At 45.7% G+C, this 14,485-nt stretch overlaps 3 long non-coding RNA genes across 3 annotated transcripts; 2 read left to right on the top strand and 1 right to left on the bottom strand.

The window, feature by feature from the left end:
• Positions 1-562: 562 nt before the first annotated feature.
• LOC142826552 (uncharacterized) lies at positions 563-14,200 on the bottom strand. The gene is made up of 3 exons (XR_012900757.1): positions 13,124-14,200; positions 1,628-1,705; positions 563-715 (listed from the first exon to the last, which is right to left on the bottom strand). It is a non-coding gene; the product is annotated as an uncharacterized LOC142826552 (long non-coding RNA).
• On the top strand, positions 653-3,133 carry LOC142826554 (uncharacterized). The gene is made up of 3 exons (XR_012900758.1): positions 653-784; positions 1,651-1,806; positions 2,820-3,133. It is a non-coding gene; the product is annotated as an uncharacterized LOC142826554 (long non-coding RNA).
• LOC142827150 (uncharacterized) lies at positions 3,461-7,639 on the top strand. The gene is made up of 3 exons (XR_012901609.1): positions 3,461-4,497; positions 4,910-4,975; positions 7,073-7,639. It is a non-coding gene; the product is annotated as an uncharacterized LOC142827150 (long non-coding RNA).
• Positions 14,201-14,485: the final 285 nt, after the last annotated feature.

Genomic DNA, 14,485 nt, shown 5'->3' with positions numbered 1-14,485 from the left:
TTCTGCTCTCTCATACCCCTGTAACCTCTTTGCAGTCAATACACAGCAGGTTTGTTCCCTTGGTAAGCTGGGCATAAGGAAACAATATGTACTTAATATGTCATATGTAAATGTATACTCCTAGGAATGAAGAGTGTAGGCTTTATTTTCAAGATGAGAGATTCTATGAAGCTAAACTAATTCAGACTGCTAGTAAGGCATACATTTTAATGGTAATTTTAATCATTGGAACCATTTACCAAGGGTTGTGGTGGGGTCTCTATCAGTAGCAACTTTAAAAACAAGATGGGCTGTTTTTCTAAAAGAGGTGCTCTAGTCAAACAGACATTATTTTGGGGAGGTTCTGTGTTGTGAAGGAGGTCAGACTGAATGATCACAATGGTCCCTTTTGGCCTTCAAATCTAAGTAATTAGAAATCTAATAGGATTACATAGGTGTAATATGGCACAGAGTTTGGCTTATTGTAGCTAGTACCTGATGTAAAATATAGCTATAGGTCACTGGGGGGCAGATGAAATTCCCACTGCTTCATAATTGCTAAAAAAACATATTAGAAATGTGGTTAGTGGAAAGTGTTTTTTAATGTCATACGTCTGAACAGGTGAAAAAGTACAAGAAGTTTCTTCTGGAGGCACTGATCAGGACTTTAGAAGACACTTTCAGTTCTGAAGTCATTGTCGAAATCATGAAGGCACTGGCCAACGTTCTGACCGAGCTGAAAGGGAAGGACATAGGTTCTTCCTTCAGAGACCTCACCACACAGATCCGGAAGTACTTCGATAATGTACGTGAACAGAAGCCTTCAACCCCAGTTCAGCTGACATTGATGAGGCTCCATTTACAATGCATGATGTGTCCTCACTGGGCATTGTTCATGTCAGAATGAAGTGATTTTAGGCCTTAGGGAAGAGATGTGTTTTATGGAGGAGCAGAGAATTAAGAAAATGAGGATGCCATCCCTGCTCCTTCAGTCTCACCCTTCTGTTCATCTTTATTTCCAATGAGAATGGCAAAGGAAGTATGAATACTAGATTAGGTAGCTGCATAACAAGGAAAATGGGCATACAGGGTGTAATAGACTGTTTTGGGCCTGCTCCATACGATTTTTATGTCAGATGGTTGAAATTATTCCATTTTGCAGAGAAGTTTGAGATTTCAAATTTTGGTTTTGTTCCTATTTGGGGGACACACCCCCCAGCCCAAATTTCAAAACTCTTTGTGAAACAGTCATACTATTCTCAACCCAGCTCTACTGGGAGCCTTGCCTGAGGGCAGTCTACTGGCAGACTATGCTGGAGACAGGGAACCTGAAAACACTGGGAATTAGAGGTGCCAGGGTGCACATTTCCTGGCTCCTTGTCAGCCTGCCAGACAGGCTGTTCTGAAGGTGAGGGCCAGGAAGCCAAAGATCCCAGTCAGCCTGCTAGATGGGTCACCAAGAAGCTGACCAAGTACCCCTACTTGGCTTCTGGAAGAATTTCTGGAAGAATTTTGATGAATCAACACAATTGGCCCAAACTTGATTAATTCCAGTTCTTCTAAACTTCTGTAGTTGGAATCACTCTACTCTAATGTAGAAGAGACAGCTGTGCTAGATACATGATGTGGTTATCTCTTCGTTACCAACCTGTGTGGCTTTCTTGGCTATAGGAGGACAACACTCTTCGTGCATTGGCCTTTGTCCTGTTTGGTATCCTGGCCGGCTCTGCAAAGGGAAAATGGAAGGACTATTTTGCCAAGCAGGTTAGACAGAGCTGGGTCACGCTTCTGCTGCACCTGCAAGATCCAAGCCTTGAGGTTTCAATGGTAAGAATGACAGTGACTTAATTACTAAGCAAAAAGAATCTTCCTCCTGATGCTATTCCTTCCCGCAGTGGAGACCTAAATTCTTCCCTCAGTTCATTGCCCTCCTTTTGAGTCAATCCCAGACAGGCTGGTCCTTAGCAGCCAGGGTTGTCTCACTGGAGTTCAGGATAGGTCATGGGTCTGATCCCAAGAGTTCATTCCTGCCTATCTCTGCACCCCACATTCCTGCCTCCCCACAACAGAGGAAAGACCACAGCTATGCCTAGTGAAGCAGCTTTCATAGCTACATCTGTTCTGAAAAAACATTGCTGCTATCTCCAGTTTTCAGTATTATAAAATCATAGAACCATAGGTTTGGAGGAGACCTCAGGAGGTCACTGAGTCCAACCTCCTGCCCAAAACAGGACCAGCCTCAACTAAACAATCCCAGCCAGGGCTTTGTCAAGCTAGGACTTGAAAACTCTACATTTAGAGGTTCCGTTGCCTCCCTAGGTAACCCATTCCAGTGCTTCACCACCTTCCTAGTAAAATAGTTTTTCCGAATATCCAACCTAGACCTCCCCCACTGTTACTTGAGACCATTGTTCCTCATTCAGTCATCTAGTACCACTGAGAACAGCCTCTCTCCATCCTCTTTGAAATCCCCCTTCAGGTAGTTAAAGCCTTCTATCAAAGCTCCCCTCACTCTTCTCTTCTGAAGACTAAATAATCCCAAATCCCTCAGCCTCTCCTTGTAAATCATGTGTTCCAGCCTCCTAATCATTTTTGTTGCCCTCCGTTGGACTTTCTCCAATGTATCAACATTTTTTAAGTAATGGGGTGCCCAGAATTGGATGCAATACTCCAGAAGTAGAATCCCTTTCCCCCTATTAAAGTCATGCTGGCATATTTTCTGTCTATTACTTCAGGGGAATCCCTTTTATTCTTGGGGTAGATGTCAAGGACATGAGTTCCATTTGAATGAGCACAATACATGTTATGGAACAATTCAATGGTGCAACCCTCTTTTTCAGGAGTGCAGAGCTACATTTCATCTCTGTGCCCCATTTTTGGGACGGAAGAGGCTCCAAACTTTACTTAATGAGCATCTTAGTTGGACAACCGAGCTGAACCCTGAGGAGCTCCAGATGGATATCTGCAGACACTTTGTGAGTGAGCTTACAATGGCCATCCTGGGTCAGAACAAAGGTTCATCTATCCCAGTAGCCTGTCTGCCGACAGCGGCCAACCCTAGGGACCCTGGAGGGGATGGACCGAAGACAGTGACCAAGCCATTTGTCTCGTGCCATCCCTCTCCAGCCTTCCACAAACCTTGGGCAGGGACACCACTCCTACCCCCTGGCTAATATCACTCCATGGACCCAACCTCCATGGCTTGATCTCACTTCCCTTTAAACTCTGTTCTAGATCTAGCCTTTACAGACTCCTGCAGCAAGGAGTTCCACAGGTTGACTCTTTGCTTTGTGAAGAACAACTTTCTGTTACTAGTATAAAGCCTGTTACCCATTCCTTTCCTTTGGTGTCCTCTAGTCCTTCTTTATGGGAACTAATGAAGAACTTTTCTGTATGCACCCTCTCCACCCAACTCCTGCTTTTAGAGACCTCTATCCTGTCCCCCCTCCGTCTCCTCTTTTCTAAGCTGAAAAGTCTCAGTCTCTTTAGCCTCTCTTCATATGGGACCTGTTCCCAACCTCTGATCATTTTAGTTGCCCTCCCCTCTGCCACCCTCTCTCTTCCCCTCTCCCACCTCCTTTTCCCAGTCTCCCCCAGTTTTGTTCAATAAAGACAGATTCCATTTTTGAACACAATTGTCCTTATTTTATACATCAAGAAGAGGGGCTAGGGAAGGGTAAGTGGAAGGAGGTGAGGGAGGAATGGGGTACGCGCCCCCGATGGGGAGGACAGGGCTGGCTCTGCAGTCTTTTGTGGTGGGAACTTTCCTGCAGCCCCCTAGTTGCCCCCTCTCCCCAGATGGCAGCCTGCGGCAAGTGCAGCCGGTCTGATGACCGAGTGCTGTGATGTGCCCAGTGTGGGTACTCCGGGCACTCCAAGCCAGGACTGCTTTGCAAGCGGGGCACCCCTGAGAACTGTCTGTCCGGGGTGGGGGTTGGGACCCTTTAAGCACAGCCCTCGGCTAGCCTGAGACAGTATCTCCATGCTCTAAGTCCTCCTCTGATGCCCTGCCGGCACTGCTTCTGGCCATCCTTAAGCCTGGTTCAGGGTCCACTTAATGTGGACATGCTAGTTCGAATTAGCAAAACGCTAATTCAAACTAGTTTTTTAGTCTAGATCCGTTAGTTCGAATTAAAGTTGTAGTGTAGACGTACCCTATTAGAGTGGGATACAGGACTGAGGGTGAGAGGAATGTAAATCTGCCATAGATTCCCACTTTCCCCACTTCTACACAGCCTCCTGTCCTTTCTTTTATTTACTTGTTTAAATTAAAAAAAAAGTCTGAGTGAGTCCAATAACTGACAGCAGTGGCAAGAGGAACACAGACTGTTTACTTGTGGTTCGTAAAGGCATGTGTTGGCAGTCAAAGGGCATTTCTAGCCAGAGAGAGCTCATGTGTCCCAGATTTTCTCTAGGCCAAGGAGAAGGCTGAGCTACTGGAGAACTTTTACAAAACCACCATCACATACTTCTGCAGCAGCTGGGAAGAGATCCGGGCAGTTGCAACCAAGTTAGCTGGTGAGAGAAAGTGTGCCGTGTCCCTTTTGGTATTCCCTTTGAGGTAGACAGAAAAAGTCCCTGTGTGCAGCACTGAGCTACTATTAATCTCTCCGTGCTGTGACTTCTCATGCATAAATGGAGATGTTAATGTTCTCCTACTTCTCCAGTGTGGTGTTTGGAGGAATTTGTAATTTGCAATAGAATGCTTTGAGATGGCGCAGTCATTTAGTAGCAGAGGCTGGCACACTGTCACGTAGGGTATGTTTATTTTTTCTCTTATTCTCTTCAGTGTGGATGCTAAACTTTTCTAGTATTTTCTTGCCTACAGCTCACCTTAGACCCACAATAGAAGCCAAAGGGCCAATGTTATCACCTTGCACTTAACAAGAGAAGGTTTTTTATTGATGTTTATTTTACACTGCTTATTTAGGCATCATCGTGGATCATACGGACACCAAGAATATGAAATGGCTGGACATGGAACATCTGTTGACCTGTAAGTAACAAATACAGGTGAAATCCTATTCATTAGTGAGTTATAAAGAAATTTAGCTGACAAGCAAGCAGTAACTGATACCACAGGTGTGAAGTGCATCAGCCACACATCAAAGGACAGAGTCAGCTTTAGTCTGCTCTGAAAGAGGTACGTCTACACTACAGCGTTAATTCAAGTTAACTTAATTCGAAATAGTTAATTTGAATTAAGCTAATTCGAATTAACGCATCTATACACAAAACCTATTTCAAAATAGCATTTTGTTATTTTGAAATAGCGCGTCCACACTGAGTGGACCCTGAACCGAAGTTAAGGCTGGCCGGAACCAGTGCTGGCAGGGCATCAGGTTAGGACTTAGTGTGTGGGGCTGCTGCCTGAGGCTAACTGAGCTCCGTGCTTAACGGGACCCTACCCCCACCCCGAACAGACAGTTCTCAGGGTTCCCCGCTCGCTTATCTACCCCGATGAGGGACAGCAAAGCAGTCCTGTCTTGGAGTGCCCTGAGTGCCTGCACTCGGGACACCACAGCACTCGGCCACATGGAGCCAGAGCTGCCCATGGGCACACCGGTGCGTCTCGTAGGGTTGTTGCCATCATCCCAGCTGCACTTGCTGCAGGCTACCGTCCGGGGAGTCCATCTGGGGGGCTGTCAGGATCCAGGAGGCCCTGCAGGAGAGTGTCCACCCCGAGGAGCCCTCAGAGCCACCCCGGTCCTCCCCTCCGGGGGCTCGTGCCCCATTCCTCTCTCACGTCCATCCACTTACTCCTCCCTAGCCTCCCTTCCTGATGTCAAATAAAAGACATGTATGTTCAAAAATAGAAACTGGGTTTATTGAACAACAGGGTGAACCTCTGGGGAGACTGGGAAAAGGAGGTGGGAGAGAGGAATAGAGTGGGTGGGAGAGGGGAGGGTGAAACCTGGGAGGAGGAAGTTGGAAGGGAGAAGCAAAGGGAAGAAGGGGGAAGGGAAGATCAGGGCTCAAGGTTGGGGGTCTCACCGCACCAACTTGATTGTCATGCAAACCTGCTCCTGGGTTCGCATGTGGCCTTTGGTGGCCAGGCTGGCAGCTATCCTGCCATTGATGGCCGTGTTCCTCTGTCTAGTGCGGAGATCATGGATGCTGGGGCATCCCTCCCAAACCTGAATAAGGTCCATGATCTCCACCCTGGACCAGGAAGGCACCCGCCTTCTCCAGCCCCTGTCAGGCTCCTGGGTGCTCGCAGACTGCTCCTGAGGAGCAGTGGAGGGCTGGCTGCCAGTGCCTTGCTGGCTCACGTTTTGTGGCTACTGGCTCAGGGGCCCCGGTGGCCACTGCTGGCTCTTGGCTGGTAGGCTTGGATCTGGCACAGGCCAGGGTGTATCCCTTTAATGGCTCTGGGGCCAGGGGGAGAGGAGAGTAAGTTTTCCTGGTTGTGCCCAGAGTGGCCACCAGGGCTCCCTGGGAAGGGCTGGAGGCCCCCTATTTTGAATTAATTGTCTACACAGCACTTAATTTGAAATAGCTATTTCAAATTTGGTGTTACTCCTCGTAGAATGAGGTTTACCAAATTTGAATTAAGCGCTCTGCTATTTCGAATTAATTTCGAAATAGCGGTTTGCATGTATAGATGCTATTAAAGTTAATTCAAAATAACAGCTGTTATTTTGAATTAACTTTGCGGTGTAGACGTACCTGGAGGAAACTGCAGCCAGTGTGATAGAAATCAGTGCATCTCCTGGCTATCCTGGCAATGCCTCTTCCCAACCTGTGTGATCCACTCTTTGGGCTCCATCGGCTCCCTGGGAGCCACTTTTTGCTACCCCAAACTCCACACCATCAGATTTATTTCTGTCAGGAGATGTAAAATAACTTAAAAGCAGAAGCTATTGAGTCAATGGAGCACCTTCCAATTGGATGAGTTTCTGGTAGGGTCAGGGTCTCCCCTCTCCCCCCTCCTCCATCTCAGTTTGGAGCTTGGAAGGATCCCAATGGAGGAACCTAAAGCTTTGTTTGTACAGAGAGCTTCTGTAGCTTGGTACTCACTGGTACTAAATCTCCAGCTACTGCAGGCATAGGTGACTATATGAAAAGTGAGTCATATTCTCTGTAATTCCAGCTCTCCAGGTACTACAGAATGACCCAAGTCCCATTGTCCAGCTGGTGGCAACTCAGGTCCTAAGAGACATCTGACTTGGATGAGTGCTTGGGGAATGAAGCACAGACAAATAGAACAAAGAGCTCCTGCTACTTTGAATGGGAACAAGAGAGGGGGAGAGAGCCAACTGTAATACTGGCCAGTATGAGCTGTTCTCATGCTGCTTGGATGCTGTAAGTGAGTAAAGAATTGAGCCCTGTAAAGCAGCCTTGGTTTATTTTAATACTCAAAGTATTTTTATTAGACTTCAGAACATGTAGTCATTGTAGTGGACATGCAGTCTCTGGACAGGCCCAGTGATAAGCATGTATATTTTACTGTTTCTGCAAAGGTCGTTACTATAGTAACATCTACTAGCCCAGATCCTCAAATATACTGGAGCTCTAGACTCTGTGATGTTCTAAATTATGCTGTCTTGTCACATCCATTGCTTCACTGGGGATTGCTGGAGCACAATGTGCTCTGTCTGTGCCAGCTTCTGTTTCCAGCTTGCACCTCATATACTTGGGCTACGTCTACACTGGCCCCTTTTCCGGAAGGGGCATGTAAATTTCACGAGTCGTCGTAGGGAAATCCGCGGGGGATATTTAAATATCCCCCGCGGCATTTAAATAAAAATGTCCGCCGCTTTTTTCCGGCTTTTAAAAAAGCCGGAAAAGAGCGTCTAGACTGGCCCCGATCCTCCGGAAAAAGCGCCCTTTTCCGGAGGCTCTTATTCCTACTTTGAATAGGAGGAATAAGAGCCTCCGGAAAAGGGCGCTTTTTCCGGAGGATCGGGGCCAGTCTAGACGCTCTTTTCCAGCTTTTTTAAAAGCCGGAAAAAAGCGGCGGACATTTTTATTTAAATGCCGCGGGGGATATTTAAATCCCCCGCGGATTTCCCTACGACGACTCGTGAAATTTACATGCCCCTTCCGGAAAAGGGACCAGTGTAGACGTAGCCTTGGGGTTGGAAGCTAGACATTGGTGGCATGCGGCCAGCTACAGTGACTGAACGCTATATATGCTAGCTCTTTATGGGGTAGGAGAGTAGTATAAAGGCCCTGCATCAATCAAACGTTAGTTCCGCCCCCTGACTCCGGAAGTCCCGCCCCTGGTGGGTAGTACTTCCGGGTCAAGAGGGACAGGTGACCGGAAATAAAAGGATGTCATGTGACCCCCGTTAGGCCCGTCCCCTGTCACCGGAAGTCCCGCCCTTAGGGGTAATACATCCGGTGTCAAGAGGGGCAGGTGACCAGAAGTAACGGGTGTTATGTGACCCCTCTAAGGACTCGCCCCGCCTCCCTCTACCAATCAGGAAGGGTTTTTCCCCTGTAGGACTGCCCTGCGAACCGCTTTGACCAATCGGGGGGCAGTTCCGGGACCAGATGACCCGCCCAGCAGTGGGTCGTGTGACCCCTCTAAGAACTCGCCCCGCCTCCCTCTACCAATCAGGAGGGGTTTTTTCCCTGATTGGTTCAAAACAGGGAACATAACTTCTCCTGTTGCAGTCCAGGCGCCATTCAAGAAAGTTTCTGTTGAAAAGGACAGTCTCCAAAATACCTAGGTTATTTATACCCTCCTAACCCATTGTTTCAAACAACTTCAACGTAGTAGCTAGCAGGTTAATTTGATCACTGCAACTCTAAAATAATAGATCCTTAAAGACTTTAGGCACCCCTCCCTAGCATTGCCTTTTGTGATCTGAGGTGGAATAATTAAGCTGTCTCCACAACTGAGTTTCTTTTGGCTACATTTTTTTCTTTTAGTTAAAATATATATTTTGTAGGGCTTTCTTACAGTATTAACAGTAAAAGCACCAATCCTTAATGTAGGGCTTTTGTGACTATCTTCTCTCAGAAGGTTTGCGTGATCCTTACATGAGTAAAAGTTTTGGTGGAACACATGGTCTGTATATCTTTTAAATAAAATCATTTAAAAAAAATAAAGTTTGTGAGAATCCATTTTGTATAAAGGGGCCCATTTACTGAAAAACCCTGAAAGGTGTATGGTAGAAACTTGGGGAAGGAAAAACCCCTCAAAATGTTTTGTTTTTAAATAAAAGGAAAAATTACCCCCCCCCCCCCCATCCCCAGTTAGGATTTATTAGACATGAAACTCAATGGTTTAACCACACCTCATTGAATAGCCAGGGGGCTCTAGTCAATGGTTAGGTGTAGGTGTGACCACTTACCCTTGTTGAGGTTAATGTTCAGTAATTAAATTTGATGGGTTGGATGGGTGGGCTCCGATGAATATCTAATTAAATAACACCTCAGGAGTATTCAGATGCTATTGGACAGTTTAAATATAACCCCTGGGGTTGGTAGAGCACTATTGGACAGTTTAAAGGACACAGAAGTTGGTAGAAATGCTATTGGACAGTTTAAATATGACCCAGGAGTTGGTTGAATGCTATAGGCTACTTTTTCTAGCCATTAAAAGTTAAAAAAAAATTAAGGGTCTAACCCAAAACTGAAATGTTTCAAACTTTTACCCATACTTTAGAACAAGCATTTGCTCTAAAGACAATCAAACATTTAAAAGCATGTTATTTAAACCCCAAGCCTTAAGCATGAAAGAAGCATGTTTAAAAAAACAAACCCCTAGACATTTATTGATATCTGCAAAGGGCCTCCACATGGACCCGGAAGTACTACCCACCGGGGCGGGACTTTTGGTGACAGGGGAGATGGGACTTCCGGGGTTAGGGGGCGGGGCTAACGTTTGATTGATGGTAGAGCCCTTATACTACTTACCCTTCCCACATTGCCTCTATATCTCCTCATGTTTGAATCAGGATGTGTATGTTCTGGGTTTGTCTGTAAGCCCTGTGGGACACACTGGGACTTCCCCAATGTAATAAAATGCTGAGTACAGTTTTGGTCCTTTGTAAACCTGAGAGCTATTTTAAGGAAAGAAGTTTCCAAATGTGACACTCTGTTTTCATATCCAGTAGATACGTTAGTCCAAGTTTATACCTCATATAATTCCACTGCAGTCAGTGGTGACCAGAATTTACATGAGAAGCTAGATTTTATTATACAAAATAATCATGATAATGAATAATTTGATAGCGGTAGCGATTAGATGACAGTGAAGTGAGGGCTCCATATGTGCTAGGCACTGTACAAATATAGAAAATGACAGTCTCAGCCACAAAGAGCTTAGGAGGATTTATGTCAGGATCATCTTGAGCCAGAAAAAAGAAAAGGCGCTTATGTGTGGAGCTATTCAAAAATCAGTTGACATATCTCCAAAAGCATACACAGCCTTCCTTTCCCCCTGCTCAGAGCACTTTCAAAAATCTAAGCAACGGTGACCCTAATATTCACTATATTTATAATAGCCTATCTGTGCTGGATTTTTTTGCAAAAATGTACACATTCCATACATTCCATGATTTTCCTAACATGTTAAAATAACACATCTCACCGGACAAATATAAGATCATGTTTATTTTGCTAAACTTGTCACTAGTATGACCAGGGGCTTATTATTTTTGAAGTCTGATGCTTTAGATAGTTATTTCCTTCAGGTATGGCTATCCATGTGGCTATCCACCCTTCTGCCAGGTGAAGCCAGCAGCAGCCAGGGGCAAATTCAGTATTTGGGGGTTCCTCTCCATTATTAAACACAGAATTGGCTCAAGCCCCCACTTAATTTCCACCTGGGAAATTAACAACACCTCTGGGTACCTCTGAGAGGCAATGCTTCCCCACTCGCAAGCACAGAGACTGAGCATTGAAAAGAACCTTTTATTAAAAGGGAGGGAATAACTCCAAAATAAGTTAATTTGGGGAAAAAAACACAAACAGGGTTCATAAACGTAAACCATGAGTATAAGTCCCACCCCAAGTAGTTGGGCAGTGTCCTTTTCCTTTCAGATTAAGTCCAGTAATGTAAATGTCCCCTTCACATGCCCATCCCTTCTCTGCACCCACTCACAGTTGCTGCCCTTGGACAGGGCAGATCCAGAGGTTAGAGGTGCATTCACAGAGTTCACCTCCCATCCTGACTGGGGGCAGGTAAAGAGGCATCTTACTCATTCTGTTGGTCACTCACCAGCCGCCTGCTCACTGCTCTCCACTGCTCTCCCAGCTGGCCACTTGTCACACCTCTCCACTGCCACCTGCTGGTTGTCAGTCACCAACTACTGTCATCCACCTCTGTATCAGGATCTACCAACTCACGTATTAATGTGTTATATATAATGTATATAATGTAACATATATATAACACATTAATACAACGTGAGTTGGTAGATCCTGACACAGATACACTCCTTCTCAGGAAGGTCCTTACTTTAACCCCCAGCCCATCTCTGTAAGAAAGTATACATGTCTAGCGAAAAATACATTTTTAAATGTTTGGTTCATGATTGTGCTTCCCAGTCTCCATTGTGAGAGCCACATGATGGTAGTAGTGGAGGTAGTGGTGTGAGTAATGCCAGGGTGTAATCTGCCATTAGTGGATGCGTGCTCATAATACGATTTGCAAAAATTTAAAAAAAACAACCAATAACCCTAAAGCACCTTAGATACTAACAAAAATGTAGATGGTATCATGAGCTTTCGTGGACACAACCCACTTCTTCAGATGAATGGAGTTAAGGGGTCTATGGTACAAATAAAGAGCAGAGAAAGAGAAGGGAGGGGGATGGAAAGAGAAGGAAAAATGGGGAAAAATATTAACAATTAGAGTGTACATGCTAAATGAAGCTAATAGAGTAGGCTCTAAGTGCCTGATGCTTAGCTTTTTATGTCATTAGAGCGTGGACTGTAGAGGCCATCCAGTTCGGGTATTTGTTCAGACCTCAATTCCAGGTGTCAAACTTGTAAATGAAACCAAGTTCTGAAGCTTCTCTCTCAAACTTGTTTTTGAAATTGCTTTGTAATATTATAGTCACTTTTAGATCCATTAGTGAGTGCCTGGGCAAATTGAAATGTTCCCTAACAGGTTTCTGTGTTACCATTGAGAATGTCTGATTTGTGTCCATTAATCCTTTGTCGCAGAGACAATAGACATGGCAGAGGGGCATTGCTGGCACTTGATGGCATAGATCAGTGTCTCTCAACATTTTTTTATAAAGTGCCCCTTTTTAAAAAAAACCATTATAAGTACCCCCAGTATGTACAGTTTTCACACACAAACATTTTTTTTTCTACCATTGCAACACATTTGTTTAAACAACTTAATCGTAGCTGGGTGGGCAATGAAATTTTGGGATGTAAAAAATACAAAAAGAATAAAGCACTGTAAAACTTAAAACAAAACGTCCATTTTCTCCAAATTTCAGTTGCGCTGAAGTACCCCCTAGACTTCTGTCAAGGGTATTCATATCACTGGCTGAGAAACACTGGCATAGATCACATTGGTGGATGTGCAGTTATATGAGCCTCTGATGTGGTGGCTTATGTGTGTAAGCGGGGGAATGATCCCGCTATTGTGGGGAACTTTCCTGGCTTCTATACACCCCGGTGAAATGAACCAGCGAAAGGATCTGAGTCCCCGCTCCCACTTCCTTTACCCCACGGCTCCCTGATCCTGAGGGCTCCCCCTCCACTCTCCTGAGTAGCAGAGCCCTTGAAACCCCAACAAGGCTGGGCCCAGGTTTCCTGGGACTTAATCCCTGACCTTGTAGTCACTAGGGGCAGGAGTTAGGGTGTCCCCACTCCGAGGTGCTCTCTTTACACTGCAGCCCTTCTTGGCCCAGTGATCACTTCATAAGGTTCAAAGCAAATACAATTTATTAAACATCAACTGATTAAAGAGAATAGAATAAGAAACAATGAGAATGGTTAAATGAGAACACACAGCCCTGCTCTGTAGCACAGGGACATCAACACAGCAGCCTGCAGAGTGTAAGGACAGTTCACAGTCTCTTCCTTAGGAGCCCTGGATGTGCTGCAAGGGACTGCAGGCTGGACACGCTTGCACTGGCAGTGACCACACAGCCTCAGTCTCTAAGTGGCCAGACCCCTTTCCAAGTCCAGAGCCTTTCCCCACACTTTGCAGGTCCCAGTAGCTCACCACATCCAGCTGCAGGCTGTGCTGCTTGGCCAGTTCCAGCTCCTTGTGTTGCTTCTCTGTTCCTTTTGGCTCTGAGCACTGCCAGTCTGCTGCTCAACACAGGGTCTGCAGTCCTTGTGCTCTGTATGCCTGGCTCTGCTGCTGCAAAACTGCCCCTCAGCACAGCTTGCACTCCTCTTAGCAGTGTCTCAGCTCTCTGTTCCTTTTGCAGGACTTCTTCATACAGCTTGCACTGCTCTTTTCAGCTCTCTGTCTTTGCAGGACCTCTTCTGCACACAGCTTGTTTGTTCAGAGAGAGCCAGAACAATCCCCACTTACAACCTGTCAGTCAGGCTGAGCTGGAGTGTTGGCTGCTTTCCATTGTCTCTGGGGTCTGTCAGTCTCATGAACCCCTCCCCCTTCTGAAGCTGATAAACCAAAAAACTCCCACAGAGTTTTAGTAAGGGGTAACAGTCCCCTTACATTCCCCCTTGCTAGAATTCTACCACAGCCACAAAATTCACACCATATAAAAAACATTAACAATTAACAAAAACATTTCACATACTTAACATCTTATTTCTACTGGACATGCGGACACTCATTAAGCCATTACATAGGACCAATAACATAATCATATCTAAGTTTAACAGGCAATACACCCTTATTCGTTCTCTGGGACCTTCTTACAACAGGTGGTTCATTACCCATATTTTCTATTTCCCTGTCTTCAGGTAATACTGGGTCAGCCTGAAGGATCTGGTCATCCTCGTTGTGGTCAGGGGTTGCTACCCTCTGCTCCCTTTGGTATTCAGTTTGTGGGACTAGAACCATTCCCCAACTCCTTTCAGTCTCTTCAGGCCGTCCTGATCTACATCTCCTAGGATTCCTGACTGAACTAAAGGTGCAATGTTTTAGCTGATCTCTATGAACTGTTCTCTCATGCCCTCCCCGTTCAGGTCGAATGGTGTAAACTGGCAGGTCAGGATTGTTGTGAGCAACTACAATGTGAGGACTCGACTCCCATTTGTCCTGTATTTTATTACGCCCCCGGTGTCTATGATTACGAACTAGTACACGATCACCAGGCCTGATGAGAGCCCCTCTGGACTTGCGATCATAAGTCCTCTTCCTGCTTTGGGCTGCCTGTTTAGATGTACTGAGAGCAACTTCACAGGCTCTCTTCAGCCTGTCATGGTGACTTTTGACCCAGTCATCCAGATTGGTCACATCATCTTCCTCAGGGCCCTCTCTGTCTAGAATATCCAATGGCAACCTGGGATCTCTAGCAAACATGAGGTAAAAAGGAGAATAACCTGTCGATGAATGGATGTGACTATTATAGGCCATCACCAGCTCAGGGAGATGCTCCTGCCAGGCTCG

Source organism: Pelodiscus sinensis, chromosome 1, assembly GCF_049634645.1.
Source record: "Pelodiscus sinensis isolate JC-2024 chromosome 1, ASM4963464v1, whole genome shotgun sequence".
Taxonomy (NCBI): Eukaryota; Metazoa; Chordata; order Testudines; family Trionychidae; genus Pelodiscus; species Pelodiscus sinensis.
The sequence above is the reverse complement of the archived record's forward strand: the minus strand, read 5'-3'. Positions and strand labels throughout refer to the sequence as shown.